The following is a 21402-nucleotide window of genomic DNA, read 5'->3' as shown; positions in this document are numbered from 1 at the left end:
ATAGAATTAGGCTTGTTGGATCGCTCATTAGGTCCTTTAGTGTTTGGGCCGCTCGAATGTCATGTCTTAGGATCGCTCGAACAACAACAATCTGGACCGCTCGAATGTCATTTAGCCTGGACCGTTCGAGTGTCACATGTATGGACCGCTTATTGGGCCTGTCCAATAAGCGATCCGAGTGGCCTATATATAGCCTTTGAGCGATCTCATTTGTAACGTTTGCTGAATCTCGTACCGAAGTGCTGCCGGATCGAGAACTGATTGTAATTGCGGTCAAATTAATACAGAAAGAGTTTAAAGTAAATCGCAAGCTATTCCTACGTTGATTACTTGTTTTCCGCACCTGTAATTGACGAAAACGCCTCTGATCGACTCATTTAGGTCGTGATACGATCCTACAATTGGTATCAGAGCTTCAGGAGGAGGAGTTCTGCAGAGAATAGCTGAAAATCATCAAAATTTCTGTCTTCTACACCTTCTTTTTCTGTTTCAGACACTTCCAACGGTCGAAAATTGCTGAAAATCTCAGGGATTATGCACGATAGTATAGAGACAAACCCTTGAAAGTTTGGAGCCAAAATTCGAAGGAAAAACAGGTCCGATTGGTAGTTCGCTTTTTCGGACAATTGTGGTCCGCTTATTTGACCATAGGTGAACCGCTCGTACAACATTTTTTTTGGCCCGCTTATTCGGTCAGGTGACCTGGTCCGCTCCAAATTAACTCAGTTGGTTCGCTCTTATGAACATTTTTGATCCGCTCGTTCGAACAGTGATTGGAACCGCTCGAACAGACATGTGACTGGAACCGCTCGAACGAACTTTGTTTAGAACCGCTTATACGGTTGGTTTGGACCGCTTATTTGGATCCATCCGGTCCGCTCATCTGATTCTATTGGACCGCTCTTGTGACAATTTGAACATTTAGTCCGCTTTTGTGTCCAGTTGACATCCCCAGTTCGCTTTTTAGGCTGATTATTGAATTTTTCGAAAATTTGAAAATGGACGAGGACTTTTATAATGCATTCGCTACTCCAAGTACCCCAATCACCGCTATTCAAACCACAATGTTAGAAAACGAAACAAGGACGATGCAAAAACCTCCCAAACTAATGAACATCGAAGAATATAAGGGTTGGGAAGGTCGGTTCGAAAATTGGGTGCAAGCGAATTATCTTGATGCTTGGGAATGTGTCGAGACAAAATATGTTAGACCATTGAATGATGATGAAGAACCCGTTCCAATCAAAGATCTTACTGCTGATGCTCGAAAAAAGTATAAAGATGAGAAAATGATGCTTAGTCTTTTACAACAGGCAGTGAAGGAAGATATCATGGTTCTTCTACAGCATAATGGAACTTCGTCCTCAATTTGGAAAGCGTTACGGTCGAAGTTTAGAGGAAGTGAGGAGATGGTCAAGAGTAAAAAGTCACTTCTAAAAAAAAAGTTCGATTTATTCCGAGGGTTGAAGAACGAGAGTACGAGAGAAGTTATTGAACGATATTGTAATCTGCTTGCAAATATGAAAAGATTGAGTATTGATAAGATTAATGAGGAGTTAATTGAAAAACTTGCTGATGCGTTGCCATATGAGAGTTGGGGCACCTACTTGATGATGCTCAGAAACAAGAAAGGTTTTAGCAATCTGACGCTCAGTAAGTTCATCGAAAAGATCGAAGCTCAAGAGATGGAACAACGGAAAGTGATTAGAATGAAAGATTTCGATGGTGAACAAGACATCGGGTTATATTATAAAGCTGGGGTAAATGAGAAATCATCAAATTTATCTCCAAAGATTGTGACTGGTATGAGTGCCAAAAGTTCATCTGAAAGTCCATCATCTGGATCAAGCAGCAAAACCAGTTTTACTTCATTTCCATCATTTGATCCAAACATTTTAGCAACTAAAAACGGGAGAAGATTACAGTGCAACATTGTATTGAATCTTGAAAATGATCAAGATTATTCTGAGGAAGTTGCCAAAAACCAAATGTCTTTATTAGGAATGGTTTTGGAATCTTACACTTGTTTTGTTGCAGGTCGTATCGGCAATCCAATGTTGACCAAAGAAGACTACGACCAGATAGATGCTGAAGAGATGGAACTGATGGACATAAAGTGGTGTCTGGCTAGTGTTTTACGGAGAGCTGAGAAATTCAAACAGATCACGGGGAGAGATGATCTTCGTGATGCAAATGTTTCTACTTTAGGTTTTGACAAATCTAAAGTCACTTGTTTTCGATGCAGGGAAAAAGGACACTTTAAGAGGGAGTGCACAAACCGAGAAGCAAGTGGAGCTCAAAATCCGTTCAACAACAACAACGGTTATTATCGGAAAGCTATCTATCACAAGTTGGTCAATCATCTCAACAACAAAAACATCAAGCTCAGACTGCACATGGAAGAGATGTGGTTGAAGATACAGGAAAGAGAGCTTGTGTGAGCAGTTATGGTTGTGATAAAAGAAGGGATGGTAGTGCTTTGATAATTGATCAAGATGATGAGAGATTACCAGAAGGTTTTAGCTGGGCAAATTTCACTTGGGATGATTACATTCCGGATCAAACCACAGCTTACACTGCATTTACAGCAAAGATTGTAGATGATAGTGATGATGATACAGAGTATTGGGCTAGAAAATACAGAGAAGATATGAAGCTGCTTGCTGAGAGTGACAGTGAAGATGAAAGAGCAAAGAAGAAAAAGAAAAAGATCAAAACGCCGGTGAGTAGTGATGATGAAGATGTGTCGGTGGTGAAAAGGCAAACTGTGAAAGAAGTGCCTAAGTTCAAGGTTGATGAAGGTGTTGATGCAAAAGAGGTTCCGGTGAAGTGTGAAAACTGTGAGATTGTGAAAAAGCAGAACAGCACGTTGATTTACAACTTAAACAGTCTGAAGGAGTCATATGATGTACTGAACAAGACAATGAATCAGTACAATCAAACGAGCGAAGAACAAGCAGTTGCTATGAAGACACTTCTGGGAGCGTTTATGACAAAACAAAAAGTTGTAAACAATTATATTGAGAAGTGTGCTGCTTTAGAACAGAAGCTTGAGCTGCAACGAATCGAAACGGAGAGAGTTAATCGTTTATTAAAAAGTTACTCATGTACTTCCTATGTGATTAACAGGATTTATCCTACAGTTGAAAGCATGAAGGTCTGGGAAGAAGATGAGATAACTGAAGAAAAAGCAGCTGAAGTTAGTATTGATGAAAAACTTGTTGAAAAGAAGAAGAATGATACGAAGAAGAAGAATGACACGAAGAAAGACACTGAAATGATGTTATCTGGTAAGAAGAAAAGTGTTAGTTATAACAAATGTCCACCCCCGCTGGAAAATGGATATTTGCCAAGATATCCAAACGATGAAAGAGTCAAAAAGGCCACAAATTTACAGTGGGAGTCAGAGTCGTCAGTCAATCTTCCAGAAAGTATTGATGTTGTGTTTACATTATCTGACACTGATCAACAGTCTCAATTGATGAAGAAAGTCGTGGATCATGTGTTAGAGAGTGATGATATTGAAGAGTCAAAGTCTGGGTCAAGCACACAGTGTCAAACAGAAAAACAGGACAAATTAGTTTATGATAGAAAATTTCTATTGTCAAAATCTAATTTGGATGATGGATTGTTTAAAGTTGCTTATACTTTGAATGATTCGGACAAATTATATTCTGATGAGGAATTTCCAATAAGAGGTGTCAAAACTGAACTGATTAAAAAGGTTTTCATACTCACAGAAATTAACATTTCTGAAATAAAAGGCTTATGTCTTATTGATAAACCTAAACCTTACACCTCAAGAGTTCAACAGAGATTAAACAAGAAAAAGAATTACAGTTCTGGTTCTGGTTTTCAAAAGAAATCAAACCATAACGGTAATTTCAAAAAGAAAGGTCTTGGCTTTATTCCTACAGAAAAACATAAAAATGAAAAATATGTTTGTGATTTTAAATCCAAAATGTCATTTGTTTCAGGCACATCAACTGATGAAGAAGAAAAGACAAGTTTCTGGAGGGAATCAAATAGTGAGTTCCTTGCGAAGAAGCAAGAAGAACAGAAAAGAGATACAAGAACCTGTTTCCGATGCAACACTGTGGGACATATTGCAAAAGATTGTTCGAATGCGATACAATCAAAACAGGGAGTATTTCGTAAAATCAAAGATAAAGTGTTTGCTTTCGACTCACCACTTGATAGAACAAAATTGTTTAAAGATTCTAGTTTTGAAATTGGTGAGAATTCGAACAAGTTTTACAAGAAGAAAGCCAAATCTGACAATCAGAAATGGGTTGTTAAGAAGGTTGGTGAAAGCTCTAGCGATGATTCTGATGGATCAAAATCAGAGGAGTTATCTTCAGGCGATGAAACTGATTCCACAAAGTCAGTTGAGCCACAAATTGTTTCAAAATGTGAAGCTGATGTAAAAGATGAGAACTCAGTTCCGATTGTGAGTGATGAGGAGTTTCCATTACTTCGGGCTGAGAATTATAAAAAGAAAATTGGTAAAGTTGAAATTTCTAACCAATTTTATCATGATGAACAGGAATTTGATGCTGAGAAGGTCTTTAACCCCAAGGTAAAACACATCTTTGGCAAAATGATTGATCGAAAAGTCAAAGGGGTTAAGGAGTTTTATGAGAAGAAAACAGAGAAAGAAAAAATTGAACCATCCCTGGTTTGTGACTGGGATGGTACATATTTCGAACAATAAGTCTCAGGACTTGCCGGAGCTCCCAGGTTGGTAAGCGTGGGGCATGAATCGGCATCTTTCTTAAAGTTTTATTCGGTAACGTCAATCATACAAACGGTAAAGAGGTTTGTTTGTGTATTTTTTACAATTGGTACAGAGGTTTCTGAAATGAAAGTGATAAATCAAGGACATTAAGTTGTACTTGTATTTTCCTACATTGGTCGATAGACAAGATGATGAACCACACCCCCGAACACTTGTTGTTCAACCTACAAATGGTAACCTACAATTGGTAAAATCAATCAAACTTATTTTCCGGAAAAACCATTTTGATTAAAACAAACTTAAGTGTTTTGAAATCTAAATGGGAAAATAGTTTGTTGATAGGGGGAGTTCTGATTGTTTATGCCTAGTGAATGGCGATTTGAGGTGATTTGATATCAGTTGTCGTGTTCTGTATAGTTTGTTTTCAATTTTTCAATAGATGTATTTGAATTTTAGGGGGAGTAAGATTTTTTAGAAAATCCAAAAACATCAGAAAATTTGAAAAAGACAAAAACATGATAAAATCAAAAATGAGTTTTGTTGCGAAAAAGAGGAAATGATAGTACATCAGTGGACTATCACAACATGCTAAAGAATTGGAAAGTTTAAATGTGATAAACGATCTTACTGCGGATGTGTCAGTAGATTTTCGCACATTTAGTAAATTGAAACGAGATATAAACCTAAATCAAACTTGCTTGATTTGTGGGTAACTATTCTTGGATATATGGGTAACCCCTGAAATCTTGTTTGAAAGGTCCCGTATTCTGAGATACTAGGTCTTTATACTCAGTGATACCTGGGGTATTATCCCGGGACTTCTGCTGTATGGAAGTACTGACCTAGTCCCCGGATAATACTTTTTGCAAAATGCTTGAAATATAGCATCGCCCTCAGCAAGCTGATGAAACAATAAAATTGATAGTCGCTGCTGTTGTAATCAAAAGATCCTCTAAAGGGGACCCACCAAAAGTCGAAGCCGTCATCTCTCTGCGTATACGGAAGTATCGACCTGAGCTCTCACGGCCCTCGCACATAACCCCTTTACAGATATCATCTGTGGTATACTCACCTGTAAAACTGAATATTTGGGATCTGGATACAGGAGTATATTCAAGTGGAGTGATACACAATTAAGTTTAAGTCTCTAAAACATTAATATCGTATCTCGAATCAATTGAAGTCTGTGTGAAGATTTAAGTGGACCAATATACTGACAATCTAGGTAAATTGTTTAAAACTTAAAATGTTTAAAGCTTAACGGTGTTGGTGATTTGTCTCAAAAACTGATATGATCCTCTTGCACGAACTCACAAAAATATTGTCTGTAAATTTTTTTCTGTTATTGCATTTCAAGTTTCTTTATTTCAAAATCCAAAAAGATTTTCAGTGTATTTTAGCATATATTTTTTTTGAAAAAGTCAAAAAGATTTTCGACAACTGATGTTGAATAGCTGATTTTCAAAATTCCGAGTGCTAAACATGATGAGCAATACTTGAGGGGGAGTGTTTGTGTGAAATTAAATGTTTTCATAATCTAACCTTTCAAATGGTTCATAAATTGGTGCAGTGTTATATGTTTGAAATATATGTGAAAGAAATTTACTTTGAGGTAGAGCTTATGCAGGATAAGATGAGAAGTGGTTAGACGGAAAGCCAGACAACGATCCTGAAGATGTTACTGAAGAACAAAGTAATACCAGTAAATCGAGAGGGGGAGTCTGAAGATAGAGAGAGAGAAGCCCAAAGACTGATCAAGACTGAAGATGTGAAGACACAGCATTGTTGTGACTCGATAGTCGACTCCATCAACATCTGAGGGGGAGTCTGTTGGTGCATTACATCTGCTGATTACGTCTTGTATCGAGTCATAGTCTTAGGATGTTAGATCTGGGCACGAAATACGAGAAATTGTGAGAATGTATAGAATTAGGCTTGTTGGATCGCTCATTAAGTCCTTTAGTGTTTGGGCCGCTCGAATGTCATGCCTTAGGATCGCTCGTACGACAACAATCTGGACCGCTCGAATGTCATTTAGCCTGGACCGCTCGAGTGTCACATGTATGGACCGCTTATTGGGCCTGTCCAATAAGCGATCCCAGTGGCCTATATATAGCCTTTGAGCGATCTCATTTGTAACGTTTGCTGAATCTCGTACCGAAGTGCTGCCGGATCGAGAGCTGATTGTAATTGCTGTCAAATTAATACAGAAAGAGTTTAAAGTAAATCACAAGCTATTCCTACATTGATTACTTGTTTTCCGCACCTGTAATTGACGAAAACGCCTCTGATCGACTCATTTAGGTCGTGATACGATCCTACAGAAATAGGCTTTGTGGGGCTCAGTGTGCAAAAATAAACTTTTTAGCCATTCAGGGACTAAAAGCGTCAAAAAGTGCATAAGTTTGCATTTTCGTGCATAACTTACGTTCTGAATACATCCGGACATCCAAAAACTTTATGTAATCATCAAAATATTTTATTTTAGTGATTGGCATGATAAAATTCCATTCGTCGCGTAATTTGGATCGTTTTTCGCATTCGTTCGTGTTTCGTCGTAATTAACCGAACAACGCAACCGTACGACCAAAGGAACCGACATCCGAGATATTTTTGAGCATGTTTCATGTTCCCTATACTTTAACTTCATTTTAGACGCCTTGAAATTCTTGGAATCACGGAAGAGCATGTTTCATGTTCCCTATACTTTAACTTCGTTCCCTATACTATATAAAGGAAATGTGATGAACAAAATAGTAATTTTATCATGCTTACAAGTTGTGAAGCACTATGTACAAGGATGTGTAAGCCATTTTAGAGGGGTTAAATCTGTATTTCACCAAAAGTTTTAAGACACTTGATGGGTAATTGAGGGATTTCAGTTAACCCATGTCGACGATTGAATGTTTCCATTCATGCGCCTGCTCTCTTGACAATCAAACTGGTGTCTCTTTGATTTCCCATGAATTGGTGATTCGTCACTTCACCGTTTATCTCTGGAAACCCTACAGTACAGTAGTATATCTGCTTCACTAATTAATGCTTTCATCGCCATCTCCTCCTTCCATTCCAATTTAAAACTCCTGATGATGTTTGAAGACGAGAAGAAACAAGAAACGGGTACGACGTGCACTTAGGTAACGTTTTTGGGGTTTACTAATAGATGTTATTGCACATAATTATCACTCCAGATCATGGATTTTGTAGTTACCTTTCTTTTTTCGTTTTTGTAGATAATGGTTCTAGATGTTCTTCAACAGTTATTATGATTACTTGATGTTCAACAATATATATTCTTTATACACAAACCCACCGACTTTACCCTACTTTCATAAATGGGCTTTCTTTTTTATTCCCAAATTTCCTTTCTTTTTTCTTGATTTTCTTTATGTCTTGATATTCATCTACAGTGTTTATCTCCATTTCAATGCCTATGAAGATTAGAAAGAATTTGAAGAAAATTTTGAGTATGAAACGGATAGAAAAGAAACAAATTTTAGGTTGAATTCTCTGTGAAGACAAGGTAACAATTTGTTGGTGCATATATCTTTCGACTTCGTCTTGTATCGAGTCTTAGATTGCATTGTATAGATTAGGGCACGTTTTACGAGAAAATAGGAGAGTGTGTGTGTATTAGAAGCTGATTTCACTCATAGAAGCAGATTTCACTCCAGAGTGTTATCATGACATTTCAGGCAAAATCACATGTGAGTGATTTCGCTCCAAATGGTCAGATATCATTCTGAGAGAAATCAAGATAGTATAAATAGGTCCCCATGAGCGAAATCATGTAACAATGGTTTTGTATTCCACGCCGAAGTGCTACCGGTGTGAAGACTGAGTGTATTTGCTTTCAGATCAATACAATCAGTAGTTAAAAGTCAAGAATCAGCTGTTTCTAAGTCAATTACTTGTTTTCCGCACCTGTAATTGATCAAAGCTCCTCTGAACGACTCATTCGGGTCAGATCACGATCCTACACAATTCACTCTTTACTAAACATTGTGCTTCGATTCACAGACATCGTGTGAATTGATTGGAATCAATGCACGCCAATTTTTTGACAAAATGCTTGATTTGATTTGTTATAGGAAAAAAGGACATTCGTTTGGTGATGTGTGTGAAGTGTGTTATAATTTGGATGTATATTTTAAGCCCTTTTTACACTTTTAGCCACGTTTTAAATTTATAAAACACGATATTTACTAACACTAAACACACATATGGGCAAGTGCACCCATCGTGGACGTAGTATAGTGTTGGTAAGATACCGAGGTCGTCCAAGGACACAAGAGCTTTTAGTACCGGTTTATCCTCAACGTCTAATCAAACCACAATGTTAGAAAAAGATTTTTAAACTAAGAAAATAAAACTAACTAAAATGCTGAAAATAAAAATAAAAATAAAAACAGATAGACAAGATGAATCACTTGGATCCGACTCGTGTGCTAGTGTAACCTTTGATTATTTTCGCACTTTTGCACTTCTTTAAGAGATTATCTTAGTTATTGTAGTAGGCCCCTCTTTTGAAGGCGACGTTACCCTCAACCCAGTAGTTTGAGTCAGTAAGGATACAATCCTAAAGGGTCGGATTATTGAAAGATAATTAATTAAGTTATTAATGCATAATGTGGTAGGCCCCTCTTTTGAAGGCGACGTTACCCTCAGCTAAGTAGTCTGAGTCAGCATGGATACAGTCCTAAATAGTTGGGTTAAAGTTTTAATAATAGTTTAACTTATGAGGGGATCAAAGAGTTTGGACCCCCGCCATCCAATACCTTTGGGCATTGAAGGAGGTCCTACTAAATTTGACCCAGGTCCCTTGCAGGATCTCTAAAGGCTGAACAACGGCAAGACTCTTACCAAACCGTTCCCTTGACCCCTGACCAGGTAGCCAACATACCTCCATATAGACCGTGGAGATATGAATGGTGAAAATCTTTTATTTTATATAGACAGTAAAATAATGCCAAGACACCACCGACAAACGATAAGGAAGAATCACCTTCAACATAAGAAACTAGTAATTAAAGTCATTAATACAAAACCAATTAAAAAGTGCAAAAGATTAAAAATAAAAAGTATTACACTAAACACTTGTCTTCACCAACTGATGTAAGAGACTTAGGCAAACATGGCCTTTGATTGTCAAGAAATCTTACGATCAATCTTGGATCCCGAGACGACTCACACACTCTATGATGGACAATGGATGATGGTGGTGGATGATGGTGTTATGGTGGTGGTGGTGGGTGGTGGGTGAAGTGTGAGAGAGGTGGTGTGCCAAGGGATGAGTTGAAATGTATCCAAGCACTCCTATTTATAGGCTGAACAGAAGCTCGGGCACGACCCCGTGTCCATCCTTGTCTCTCTCCTCATTAATTGTAATTCGCAATTACAATAAATGCGTCTGCAGGAGTCTGACCACGCCCCCGTGTCCACTGGGCACGGCCATGTGGTGGGCAATAGAAGCTTCTAAAGGTTTGTCTTTTCTGCTGCTTCTTGGGCACGGCCCCGTGCTCGCTGAGCACGGGGCGTGTTCAGTCTTCTGTGTCCTTGGTTTTGCTTGGGAAGATGCTGTTGAGGGGTCGGGCATTCCACTTTTGTTCCTTTTCTTGTATTTATGTTAGATTTTGCTGTCTTTTTGCTTCTTTTGTTAATTTGAGCTCATTTAATCCTGAAAATACAAAAGGAAGACAAAAACACACTTTTTCCAACATTAGTACTAAAAAAGGGTTAGTTTTATGCCACATTTGATATAATTTATATGTTGCATTTTGCGCATATCAAATACCCCTACACTTGAATCTTTGCTTGTCCTCAAGGGAAACTCTTTATAATGTGGCTTTATTCACTCCCAAATGGAATGGGTAGAAGAGAAGGTTTTTGGGTTTGTCATAGAGTGTCGGGATTTCCAAGATTCTTTATTGAGGTTTTATTTTTATTTATTTACAATCCTATTCAGCATGATTTATTCAGAACATTCTTTAAGAAAAATTACTTATTTGGGCATAACATACCTTTTTAAAATCTCATATATATACAAGTTCACATACCTCACAGGAGATCACTCAACACTCGGCCGAAGGTGTATTTTTTTAGTGAATCACTCGAGAGCAGCATGGAACTTACTTCTACCATAAGCTTGCCAAGCAATCAATCCTCCTCCCTTTTTAACTATATACCTTTGTAAATATCAAGAGGACTTTATGGGGTTTTTTGGCTTGGGCTAAAGGTGGGTGGTTGGGTTAGTGGTTAGTAAAAAGGGCGAAAGGCGTAACAAACGTTGGTTTGAAAGACTTTTTATTTTTCCTATTTTTATTTTATTTCGACGGGTTGTTCAAACAAAGATATTTGATAAACTTTGTTTTTTAGCTTCATCGAAATTTTTTTTAAGGAAGTCATAAGAGAACCGAACGTTGTTACTAAAAAAAATAAAATAAAAAGGTTTAGGTGGGTAAAAAGGGTTGTTTTGGGTTAAGAAATGAAAAGGTTTAGGCTCAAAGGGGTTAACTAGGGGGATTTTGGATAGGTGGTAAAAAAAGGAAAATAATGGTGTAGAATGAAAAAGGGTTAGTCCTAATGCCTCCATCATTTACTTACTCGGGTTTAAGTTGGTAAGGACCGGGAATGTATTGTTGTGGCAAGTTCTAGAGTCGTATGAACCAAGCGGCTATTCACACAAGAAACGAAAAATGAGCATTTAGTGTAAAGATATATATATTTGTATGCTCGTTAAAGGCTCAAAACTCACTTTTGTGGGAAAAGGGTTTTTATGTGATCAAGTATATATAATCGTATTTTAACTAAGTTTGTCATGCCTTTTCATAATCTTCTTATGTTGGTTCTTTTTTATCACGACACTACCGGTTGTAAATTTGTAAAAATATAACCTTATTAAGACTTGAATTCCCAACTTAAACTTAGACAAGTAAAAAAAATGAAAATTTTTTGGAAAAAATTTTGGGTGATTAGCGGTTCCAATAGAGTTTTGTGTAAGGCTTGTTATTAGGACTTGCAAAATTCAAGGTTTTAGCATCCCCCCCCCACACACTTAAATTACACATTGTCCTCAATGTGTCCCAAAAATAAGTTTTTAGGTTGATTGACTGTGTAAAATGGTGTTACAAGCATAATTTTATGTTACTGGCAGTCTAGACACGGCCCCGTGGGGATCGGGCACGACCCCTTGTTCAGGTGCCAGTGACAAAAATTTAAGAAAAGAAACAGAAATCTGGGCATGGGGCCGTGTTCAGTGAACACGTCCCCGTGTCCAGTTACCTGAACTGGGCGATTTGCTGCAGATTGTGCAGCACGGGGCCGTGTTGGGTGGACACGGCCCGTGCTGAGCCTACTGTAATGAGAGATTGTTGTCGGATTGCTCTGTTTTAGTGCATGGGGCTATGTTTCTCATTTCCCTTGTTATCCTTCACCATCCAGAGTGTGTTTTATTCCTGCAAATTAATATTAAACTAAAAGATTAAACTAAACTAAGGATAGTTCCGCGGAATGCCTCCGCTAGACCCAAGGTGAGGTTATATGTTTTCCGAGCGGGATGTTTTGCATCCCATGTTGCACCGTCGGAGAGCATCATCCAAACTCGAATCAATAACCTTCATGTAATTGACCGGGTCATCGTCCTCTATTCTCTTCCCAACCCCGAACTTCACTTCCTTATCACCATATTTTAAAGTGAGCGTTCCGTCATTCATGTCTACCACTGCTTGTGCGGTGGCTAGAAATGGTCTCCCTAGTATGAGGGGGACTTCGGTGTCTTCTTCCATATCAAGTATGACAAAGTCGGCCGGGTAGACGAAATTATCAACTTTGACTAGCAGATTTTCAGCGACACCTTGCGGGAATTTGATGGATCGATCAGCAAGCTGTATACTCATCTTTGTAGGACTCGTTTTGCCTAAGCCGAGTCTTTTGAACATTGATGCTGGCATGAGGTTGATGCTAGCACCAAGGTCGGCTAGCGAATTTTGAATGGGGGAGTCCCCAATTGAGCAAGGAATTGTGAAGCTTCCGGGATCAATCTTTTTTGGGGAAGTTTATTGAGCACGAGGGCGGAGCATTCTTCGCCTAAGTTAACTAATTGAAATGATTCAATTTTCCTTTTATGAGTGAGAAAGTCCCTCATGAATTTTGAATATTTAGGCATTTGGGCTAGGACGTCAATGAAAGGAATGTTGACATGCAATTGTTTTAGTAGACTTTCGAATTTTGCGAATTGCTCATTGGTTTTCTGATGGATTAACCTACCGGGGTACGGAACCTGAGGAGCCTTGGTAGGCTCTGGTGAAGGAGGAGAATCCTTCTCTTGTTGGGGCGGTGTTGCGATCTCCTCAGTAGGCGGCGGGCCTTCCGCAGGACCCACGGTACGGTTCCGTAGACTTTGTAATATTACTATGTTTTTTTTATTCATTAACATTGTACTTTTACTGTGATATTTGCTTTTATTATGTGATTCGACCCGACTAGATCCAAACCGATCCAAAAATTTCGACTCCGGGTTACTACTATAAACCGGGGTATCCATAAAATGACACCATAAGAAAAAATTTCTAGCTACGCCATTGTCTTTATTCCTTTTATGCCAGTTTGTATATGTAGGATCGCGATCTGACCCGAATGAGTCGTTCAGATGAGTTCTACTCTGTTTCAGGTGCGGAATAACAAGAAACAAAGTTAGAAACAACTGATTCTTCACTTTAACTACTGATTGTATAGCTTGGAATGCAATTACAGTCAGTCTTCACACCGGCAGCACCTCGGTATGGAAATCGTACAACTGTCTTTACTGATTTCGCTCAAGACTACTATATATAGTACTGTGATTCCGGTCCAAGAGACATAGAGTCCACAAGAGCGAAATCAACCTGACCACATAAGCGAAATCAGACTACATAAGACCTTATGAGCAAAATCAGGGTCTAATACACATATATTCGTATTTTCTCGTAAAACGTGCCCTAATCTATACAATGCAATCTAAGACTCGATCCAAGACGAAGTCGACAGATGTAGTGCACCAACAGACTCCCCCTCAGATGTTGACGAGTCGTCCATCGAGTCTTTGACAACGTCATGTCTTCGCTTCTTCAGTCTTGATCAGTCTCTGGGCTTTTTTCTCTCTATCTTCATCAACAGACTCCCCTTTAGCAATATCTACTTGAATATTGTGACACCTGTGTCACCACCACCATCAAACAAATACCAAGCCAATGAAATATTGTATTTCATACTTGGGATCTGTATAAGTATGTGTATCTTTTGCACGTATCAATTCTTGTTCGATTTCGGGTTTTAAATCGCTTTCTGGAAGGTTATACGCGATCTGATTCGTAAATATAACCAGTTTAATGCAACAAACACTCCGGAATAGTGAAATAGGCTTAACATACCTTAAATAACCCTTACATAACTTAGAAATAAGTTTTGAAGGGTTCGGTATGCTAAAATAAACTTTATTGATCAGTAAAGACTAAAAGCGTCAAAAGTGCATAAGTTTGCATTTTTGCGCATATCTTACGTCCTGAATATATCCGGACATCCAAAAATTTATGTAATCATTAAAATATTTTATTTTAGTGATTGGCATGATAAATTCCATTCGTCGCTTAATTTGGATCGTTTTTGCGTTCGTTACGACTCCCGTCGTAATTAAGCGAATAACGCAACCGTACGACCAAACGAACCGACATCCGTGATGTCTTTGAGCATATTTTAAGTTCCCTATACTTTAGTATCATTTTAGAGCCTTGAAATGAGGTTAAATGGATTTAAAGTGCCAAAAAAATCAAGTTTTACAAGTGTAGGGACCATTTTTGAAATTTCTGGCAGATTCAATGAACCTAGTCCATTTTGAAGTGTTAATGGTTTTCACCCATCGTTTTGCAAAACCATGGGATAGTATTCAATGAACATAGTCCACATTAGGGGCTCCCATGGTTTTTGAAAACCATGTGCCCACATGTAAGGTCTAGATCAAATCACGTTTTTCGACGAACGATCTTAACGGTTCAAGGAAATCTATTGTAACACCTCGAAATTTTGTGTTCAATAATGTGTTAACACGTGTCATTTGTTTACACGTGGCATCTATAATAAATAAAGGACTAATTTTGACAAACCTTGAAAGTATATAAATTCGAGGGTTATAAATGTCAACAAGGGTAAATATACTGTATAGTATCCCTAAATAATGCTTAAACCTTCAAACGAATAATTTATAGATCGTACAAAAATAAAACGCGGAAGAAAGTGAGAGATTACAAACTACAGGGGTTAACTGTGTCAACATGTTTAATAATACCTCTAAGTGACCCTTTAACGTTCCCAAGACTTTGTAACGGTATTATACCCTCACTAAAATAATATATATGAATTTCGCGAAGTTTCGATATGAAACGAGAAAGTTACGATCGAATTCATAAAAGAAAGGTTAAAAGCGTCAACAGTGAAAGTTAAGGATTTCCAATATAATTAATAAATAAACCGGGGACTTAATAATGCGGGTAATTAACACGAGGCCCCTATCGGTAAATAACCGAGGGCCAAACCGCAAAGTTACCCCTTCAAATCCGAAAGGTCAGGCGAATCATTACGAAAGATTTCGTTATTAATGGCCAGATTCTGTAATAATTACAAAAAGATTTAAAAATCCTGAAATCTTAACCTTAGGCGACCCGCGTGAAGTTTCAACATAAGTTGAGGCGGGCCGCGAGCCTCCTCTATTTCGCGTCTGATATTTGATCTTTAGGCGACCCGCATTAAAACACATGGGAACTCCCATGCGGGCCGCGTAAAGTGCCCAGATGCAGAAAAATTGTGTTTTCTTGACTTTTGGAGCTTGTGAACGATCATGCACATAATTATGGGGCATGGGCACCCTATGCTCAACCCATAACACTTAGGGGACACCTACCATCACCTCTGGTCTGATAGTAGTGCTTGCAATGATCAATATGGCTTGGCATTTGGCTATAAATAGCCATGTTGTAGTAACAACATTCACACAACTCAAACAACTTTCATCTGATCATTCTAAGTGCTCCCAAGTGTTCTTCTCTGCTCCATATTCAAGTCCTAACTTCTGTAAGTTGCCTTGATCATTCATACTTCAGTTTATGCTTAGTATTTAGCTAAAAACCAAACCGTCGTAAGTATGGTTTGACTTTAAAATAACTCAGTGATGGTTCAGTCTTATGACGAATCAAAAGTAGTTTTGAGTTGGTATTTATGTTGGTATACGCCTCTGTGGTCGGTTCATGAGTTATCCGAGTCTTTCACATATTTCCGTCATTCGCCTAAAAGTTGACCGTAACGGCCTTTTAAAATTAAAACGAGTATTTCGGACACGTGAACGGACCAAAACCTTGCTTATTAAATTATAAGCATGTCCTTAAAGTTTCACGTCAATCCGAGGTCTAGAATGAGAGTTATGTTAAAAGGCGCACTTTTAAGAAAGTTTTATAATTAACGGCGCAATTAGCATAACGCCCATCTAACCCAAGTTTTCATCACCAAAACTTTTACCCACTGTGGTAAAATAATATTTTGGGAATTTTAAAGATTTTTAATAATTTTTACCTTGCTCATAACATGCGGTTATGGCTACGGTTCGGTAAATACCGAATATGCCCTTTTTGGCCAAAACGGGAGTTCTACAAGGTCTTTTGACCCGATTCCAGTTGCCACTGGTTTTAAATAATAAATAAAGTATTTTAAGCTTTATAAGCTGTTCGGGAAACTCAGATTTCCTGTAGAACTCGAAAATCCCTTTTAAAGTCTTTAAAATGACCGAAAAGCCCCTACGGGGCATAAAATAAACTTAAAACTCGTTACGGGCATTACGGAAGGTATCCTACTGATACCAAAATACTTTTAAGGCATATTGACTTAGGAAATAAGCGTACGACTCTTATGGTTAACCGTTTCGCCTATTTGCGCACACGGTACGGCCCACAGAACTAGTTTTCGTGCAATAGCCGATATGGGTCAAGTTATATTATTTGAGCCCCAAAATCCAGAGTATGAACCATTAACCCATATAAAACAAGTCTCTGAACTTGTTGGGTCCAAATCATACTCCATTCTCGGTTGTTCGCCTTTTCGTGCGAATTAACCATATCTAAATATCGGAATCAACCGGTTTAAGCTACGGCTAATACAAGGACCGTTAGGATTCTAAGAGGTTAATTAAAACCTTCGTTCCAGATTAGGAGCCCCAGTAAAAGCTATCGGTGACTTGATCTAAATTAAGGATTAATACTTGCAAAGGTAAATACTTTGACTTATTTCCCCTATATGGGCTTGGGTTACGGTATATTAATACCGCTTGATTGAGCATTATATTCATCCATCGCTTAGGTGGATAACTAAATAATATGATTGGCTCATTTAAACAGTTTTGTTGCTTATAAGCCTTTGGGGGGTTTAATGACCGTTGTCCCGGATATCCTCGGCATCATTTTACGAAATGGCCACGACCATCGACATCCCGGTGTAGGCGTACACCCGGTATAAAGTGTCGATATTAAAACTAAAAGACGTAGCCGTTGGTTTCTGTACTACGGTTTTACGCAAACGTGGTGTGTCTATAAATCTTTAACCCGGCACGACCCGGGCTACTGAACGCATAAAAGAACATGTAAAACGTTCACAAGATCATTATGAATGTTTCCCAAGTTATAAAAGAGTTTGTGCCTTGTGCATTCAAATCAATTTTAATAAACATTTTCAAATGTGTCAGTTGAATGTATTTACCAGTGTAAACTGACGTATTTTCCCCAAAAAGATTAAGTGCAGGTACCTAAACGTAATTGGCTGGTATTAGCTCCCTAGCGTCGGGATAAGCCTCGCAAGCTTGATTGCAGTATCTAATGGAACAATACTTTATCTTTATTTTCGATCCACTGTGGATATTCAACTCTGTAATACATTGATATTATGATCAGAGGTTGAAATTTATATATTTATCTTATGCTTCCGCTGTGCATTATATAATTGTGTGGTTTGACTATATTGTTGCCAACATCGTCACGGTAATCCCCCACCGGGCCCACCGGTGAGACACGTGGAAATCGGGGTGTGACAGGTTGGTATCAGAGCCAACATTGAGTGAATTAAACACTATCCTATTGTGTTTAATCTCAGTGACACAATTGCACATACTCGAGTCTAGACAAGAACTTAGGACAAATTCGGATTAATACTCCTTTTTGTCTTTATTTTTCGATTTGATTTTTAATAAGTTTTGGAGCAGGAAAATGCCACCTGTTATATTCCGAGGAAGAGGAAGGGGACGAAGAGGCCGAGGAGAAATCGTGACACATCACGATCAAGAAGCTGGACCATCCGGTACAAGACATCCTTCGATGACGCGAAGCGAAGAGCCACAACGACGAAGAGATCTTTATGAACCAGCGAGGCATTCCACTTCGCACAGCTCGACGCCATCCTACCGGCACTCCTTTGGGCCAAACTCAGAAAATGATCCCAACAATCCACAACCTTCCTTCATACCTCTGCAACGTTCGGTTTCGCACCGGAATTATGACGACCCTAGTCCATACTACGTAGCTCAGTTTAATCCGGCTGACTACATACAGGAACCTTCAGGTTTTGTTCCACTAGGGCCACAAGACCACTTTTCTGAAGATCCCATGGAGGAAGATGAGGATCCAACTGAACCAGCTCGTGGTACGCCCACGCATCCGATAGAAGTATCTGATGGATCTTCATATCATGGTCCGCAGTATCAAGGCCCAGACAGCTTTATGGCCTTGTTTGACCGACATGAGTGGTACAACACACCATCTCATCAGACATCGCAACCGAGACATCCACAGGATCCCTCTGAGGATTCACGCTTTGAGGCAGTTACGCCACCACCTCTGCCACCGGCACAACCAGTTATACCTGATCCGCCGAGGCGTAGGAGGACCAATGCTCGTATGTCTACACGAGGAGGAGGGGGTAACCACTTCAGCACTCCTCGACATTCAAGTAGCAGCCACTATCCGCCGCTACAAGAAGAAGGACCTTCAAGTCCTATACAAGAAGCGAACTCCGCACCTACTGCACGAAATTCGCCACCATTTGGGTATGACCAACCCATACCAGCTTACACAGGTCCAACGGCTTACAACCCGTTTGAACCGTCACAAGCACAATACAACTACGGCTATGAGCGCGACCCATATGTGGTGTCGGCTAGATATAATGCGCGCTACCCTGACGGAGCACATGGAAGCATGGGGCCCCCGGACTACTCAGCTCATGGGTATCCAATACCTCCCAGACCTCCCGTTCCGCATCAAGCGCCACAACCACGATTCTCTCCTCCTGAACAGGAAGAAATACTCCATCGACTAGATCGTGTGGAGAGAGAATTCTAGGAAGAAAAGAAAAGCCACCGAGGATTTCTCAAGGGCTTGGCGAACCTACTAAAAGGCAAAAAGAAGAAACGTGACCACTAGCCCTTAATAGTTGTACTGCTGTAATTTCTACTTTAAAATAAGTCCCTGCGTGGACAACTTATCATATTTCTGTCCCTACGTGGACTTATCTTTAGTCCTTGCATGGACACCTATCTTGAATTAGTCCCTGCGTGGACTTGTCACTTATTTTAAAACCTCTATGGTGGTATGTATTATTTGAAAGACCCGTTTAGGGCAATATGTAATTGTATTTGAGATTTTGGAATGTATGTTATGAGTTTTGTTTTAATAGATATAAAAATAAATCAAAACCATTCCTTTTATATTGATCTGCCTAATAAAGAATCTTAAGGGGGTGAAACCTAGCTTGGGGTTTGGGTCTTTTAAGATCAGTCAAGATGGTACGACCTAGCTGAAAAGATTCTGATTCCCTGTTAACCTCTGTACTCATGTTAACATTCATGGCAGATGTGATTCGTTATAATCACGCACGTCATTCTTATACAACAATCCTTTGAGGATTTCAAAACCCAACCAAATGATATATAGATCGTGGGTTAAATCACCAATGAAGGTGATCAATATTATAAAGACATCCATTTAGCGATGCAATGCCTACGGGCCAATATTATAAAGACATCCATTTAGCGATGCAATGCCTACGGGCCAATATTATAAAGACATCCATTTAGCGATGCAATGCCTACGGGCCAATATTATAAAAACATCCATTAGTGATGTAGTGCCTACGGGCCAGTATTATTAAAACATCCATTAGTGATGTAGTGCCTACGGGCCAATATTATCAAAACATCCATTAGTGATGCAGTGCCTACGGGCCAGTATTATTAAAACATCCATTAGTGATGTAGTGCCTACGGGCCAACCATATTAACACATTCATTCGAGATGTAGTGCCTACGGGCTAATCATATTGAAACATCCATTAGAGGTGTAGTGCCTATGGGCCATAATAATTGTCTTATAACGACAAAGACAGTGGTGGTCTATGACTCCCTGTCAGAAAGAGATAAAGAACTACGGTTCCACTCTCTATGCCATGGATTCTCTGGAATCTCGGCTAATATTATAAAACATCATCGTGATTAGGCTTTATGCCGCCAATACTATTTATATAGTTAAAATAGGATATATTCAAATCCTAATATTTAATGTAATGAGATAATAAGTTAACCAAATATGGCCTCTGTACCATGGTTGACAAATTGTCATAAAAGACAATCACATAATAATCTCCTAAATTAAAATTTTGTTATCTTCTGTAACAGATTCAAGTTACAATGGCGGATCCCAATGGAGAGAACAGCCACACGAATGAAGATGACTATGACAATGCGTCAGTACATTTGACAGGCGCACAGCTAAAGGCTCTGATCAACAATGCTGTCCAGGCAGCTATTGATCGTCAAAATACTGAGTCTCAAGGCAGATCTGTGTCAAAACCACACTCTAAACCAAAGACACACTCCAAACCACCCTCTGAACCCAAGAAAGATGACGACAAGCATTCGTCTACTGAGCACAGCGTTCACCGCGATAGAGAATATACTGATGCATCCAGTGCTAAGGGTTGCACCTACAAACACTTTGTATCATGTAAGCCCCGTGAATTTACAGGGGAGAAAGGTGCGGTTGACTGTATAACCTGGCTGGACGAGATGGACACAATTGTGGACATCAGCGGGTGCGCTGAGAGGGACGTGGTTAAGTTTGTGTCCCAGTCATTCAAGGGCGAGGCCCTGGCGTGGTGGAGAGCTCTGGTGCAGGCTTCAGGTAAGTCTGCCTTGTACAAAATGTCATGGGGGGAGTTTATTACCCTCATAAAAGAAAACTACTGCCCTCAGCACGAGGTTGAGAAGATTGAGGCTGATTTTGTCTCACTAGTGATGACAAACCTGGATTGTCAAGCTTATTTGACAAGCTTTAACACTATGTCACGACTGGTGCCATATCTTGTGACACCAGAACCACGAAGGATTGCCCGATTCATTGGGGGCTTAGAGCCGGCGATCAAGGCCAGCGTAAAGGCCTCTAGGCCAACGACCTTCAGGTCAGTTACTGACCTCTCCTTGTCTCTTACACTTGATGCTGTCCGTCTGAGGGCGCAAAGGAGCAAGGAGGCTGAAAAGCGAAAACGTGAGGATGATACCTCACGAAAGTCTGGGAAAAAGCACCGTGGAATCGGTGAAGGAAAGA

Source organism: Helianthus annuus, chromosome 3 (assembly GCF_002127325.2).
Source record: "Helianthus annuus cultivar XRQ/B chromosome 3, HanXRQr2.0-SUNRISE, whole genome shotgun sequence".
NCBI lineage: Eukaryota > Viridiplantae > Streptophyta > Magnoliopsida > Asterales > Asteraceae > Helianthus > Helianthus annuus.
The sequence above is the reverse complement of the archived record's forward strand: the minus strand, read 5'-3'. Positions refer to the sequence as shown.